This window comes from Nannospalax galili, unplaced genomic scaffold, assembly GCF_000622305.1.
Source record: "Nannospalax galili isolate Female #2095 unplaced genomic scaffold, S.galili_v1.0 scaffold127, whole genome shotgun sequence".
Lineage (NCBI taxonomy): Eukaryota > Metazoa > Chordata > Mammalia > Rodentia > Spalacidae > Nannospalax > Nannospalax galili.
Window position 1 is genome coordinate 6,654,232 of NW_008360326.1, and position 3,416 is coordinate 6,657,647.

Consider the following 3,416-nt stretch of genomic DNA (forward strand, 5'->3'; position numbering starts at 1 on the left):
AAGTCCATTAGCGTTTCTTGACAAGGGCTCCCAAAAGCATCCCTCTATTGGGTTCTTCCTCATTTTTCTTTTATCTTCCAAGGTTGGTCTAGTTGGCTGGGAAGAGTGGCTGGATACTCAGGTGAGGGTCCAGTGACCCTGCTTGGCGCTCCTTTAATGAATGAGCACAACCGTCAGCAAGCCCAATTGTGATTATGTTTAGTGATCAGGCTCAGCTGAAGTCGTGATAATAGTAATTTCATGCAGAAGGGACTGCTGTATAGCATCTTCTTATTAAAAGGACCTGGAATTTAAAAGGATTTGGTGGTAGGAGCCACATATGAAGGAGAACATATGTCGTTTGTTTTTCAGAGTCTGTGTTACTTCACTTAATATAACACTTTCTAGAGCCATCCATTTACCTGCAAATTTCATTATATTACTGCTGAATAGAACTCCATTGTGTAAATATACCACATTTTTTTAAGCCACTCGTCAGTTGAGGTACACTTAAGTTGCTTCCATCTCTTAGTTATTGTGAAAAGAGCAGCAACAAACATGGTTGTACAAATGTCTCTGCAACAGGATGAGTCCTTTGGGTATATGCCAAGGAGTGGTATAACCAGGTCATATGGTAGGTTCATTTTTAGTTTTTTGAGTTCTCCACACTGTTTTCCCTAGGGGTTGCATGAGTTTGCAATCCCACCAGCAATGAATGAGCGTGCCCCTTTGTCCACATCCTCACCAGCATTTGGTATCATTTGTTCTCTTGATCCTAGCCAGTCTGATTGGGGTAAGGTGACACCTTAGGGTGGTTTTAATTTGCATTTCCCCAATTACTAATGATGTTGAACACTTTTTGGGATGTTTCTTAGCCATCTTTATTTCTTCCTTTGAGAACTCTCTGTTTAGATCTTTAGCCCATCTTTTAATTGGATCATTTGGTTTCTTGATTCTTTGTTTTTTTTTAAGTTCTTTATATATTCTGGATGTTAAACCTCTGTCAGATGTGTCTCTGGTGAAGATTTTTTTCTTATTCTATGGGTTTTCTCTTCACTTTTTTGATTGTTTCTTTTCTGTACAGAAGCTTTTTAGTTTAATGAGGTCCCACTTATTGATTGCTGACCTTAATTCCTGAGCAACTTCTGTCTGATTTAGAAAAATCCTTTACTACACCTATATCTTGTAAGTTACTGCCAATATTTTCTCCTAATAATTTCAGGGTTTCCAGTTTCACAGTGAGGTCCTTGATCCATTTGGAGTTGACTTTTGTGCAAGGCAAAAGATAAGGATCTAGTTTCATTCTTCTACAGGTGGGGATTCAGTTTTGCCAGCACCATTTGTTGAAGATGCTGTCTTTCCTCCATTGTGTGTTCTTGGCACCTTTGTCAAATATCAGGTGGCTGAAATTACGTGTAATCAGGTTTGGATCTTCAAAGATAGTCCATTGATCTATGTGTCTGTTTTTGCGCCAGTTCCATGATGTTTTTATGACTATGGCTCTGTAGTATATTTTAAGTTCTGGTATAGTAATCCGCCCAGCGTTGCTCTTTGTGCTCAGGGTTGCTTTGGCTATCTGGGGTCTTTTGTGCCTCCATACGAATTTAAGGATGCATTTTTCTAATTCTGTGAAGTATGTCATGGGGATTTCTATTGGGATTGCATTGAATCTATATATTGCTTTTGGTAGGATGGTCATTTTAACAATATTAATTCTTCCCATCGATGAACATGGGAGGTCCTTCCATCTCCTGGTGTCTTCCTCAATCTCTTTCTTTAATGATTTAAAATTTTCATTGTAGAGATTCCAAGGTATTTTAAATTTTGTAGCCATTATGAATGGGAGCACTTCCCTGTATGCTTTCTCCAATTGCTTATTATTGGTATATAGAAAGGCTACTGATTTTTGTGGATTGATTTTATAATCTGCCACCCTACCAAAAGCACTAAGCATTTCTAACAGTTTTCTATGGGCAGTTTGGGGATCTTTTATGTATAATACCATATCATCTAAAAACAGAGATAATTTGGCTTTTTACTTCTCCTGTCTTATTGCTCTAGCAAGAGTTTCAAGCACTATGTTGAAAAGGAGTGGAGATAGTGGACATCCTTGTGTGGTTCCTGATTTTAATCAGGACATCCTTGTGTGGTTCCAGTTTTTCTCCATTTAGAATGATGTTGGCTGTGGGTTTGTTGTATATAGCTTTAATAATGTTGAAGTATGTTCCCTCTGGTCCAATTTCTTTTAGGTCTTTGAACATAAATGCATGCTGAATTTTGTCACAGGCCTTTTATGCATCTATTGAGATGACAATGTAGTTTTTGCCTTTGGGTCCATTTATATGATTAATGATGTTTATTGATTTGCGTATATTGAACCATCCCTGCATCTCTGGGATAAAGCCCACTTGATCATGGTGAATGATCTTTTTGATGTGTGTCTGTATGCAGTTTGCAAGTATTTTGTTGAGAATTTTTGCATCTATTTCATTAAGGATATGGGTCTATAGTTTTCTCTTTTGGTTGTGTTTTTACACGGTTTGGGTATTAGAGTGATGTTGGCTTTGTAGAAGGAATTTGGGAGTTCTCCCTCTGTTTCTATCATGTTGAAGAATTTAAGTAGTATTGGTTGGAGGTCTTCTTTAAATGTCTCATAGAATTCTTCTGTAAATCCATCTGGGCCTGGGCTTTTTTTTTAGTTGGGAGGTTTTGTATTGCTGTTTCAGTTTCCTTACATGTTATGGCTCTGTTTAAACTGTTGATCTCTTCTTGGTTTAACTTTGGAGGCTCCCATGATTTCAGATATCCATCCCTTTCTTTTAGACGTGCAGATTTAGTAGCATATAGGTTTTTAAAATATTCCCTTATAATGGCTTGGACCATTTGGGTATCTCTTGTGATGTTTCCCCTTTCATCTCTGATTTTGTTGATTTGGATTTGCTCTTTCTTTCTTTTGGTTAACTGGGCTAAGGGTCTGTCTATCTTGTTTAGCTTTTCAAAGAACCAACTCTTAGATTCATTGATTCTTTGTATTGTTTTCTTTGTTTCTATTTCTATAATTTCTCTGATTTTGTTATTTCTTCTCTTCTGCTGGGTTTGGGTTTCATTTGTTCTTGCCTTTCCAGTTCCTTGAGTTGCAGTATTAGGTCATTTATTTGGGAACTTTCCAATTGTAGACACTTAGAGCTATAAACTTCCCTCTTAGGACTGCTTTTAATGTGTCTCAGAGGTTGTGTTGTACTATATTGTCCTTTTCATTGAATTCCAGGAATTCTTTTATTTCTTTCTTAATTTCTCCTTTGACCCACTCATTGTTTTGAAGTGTGTTGTTCAATCTCCGTGAATTTGTGTAGTGACTAGGGCTTCATCCAGTGTTGATTTTGAGCTTTATTGCTTTGTGGTCCGATTGAGTGCATGGAATTATTTCAATATTTTTA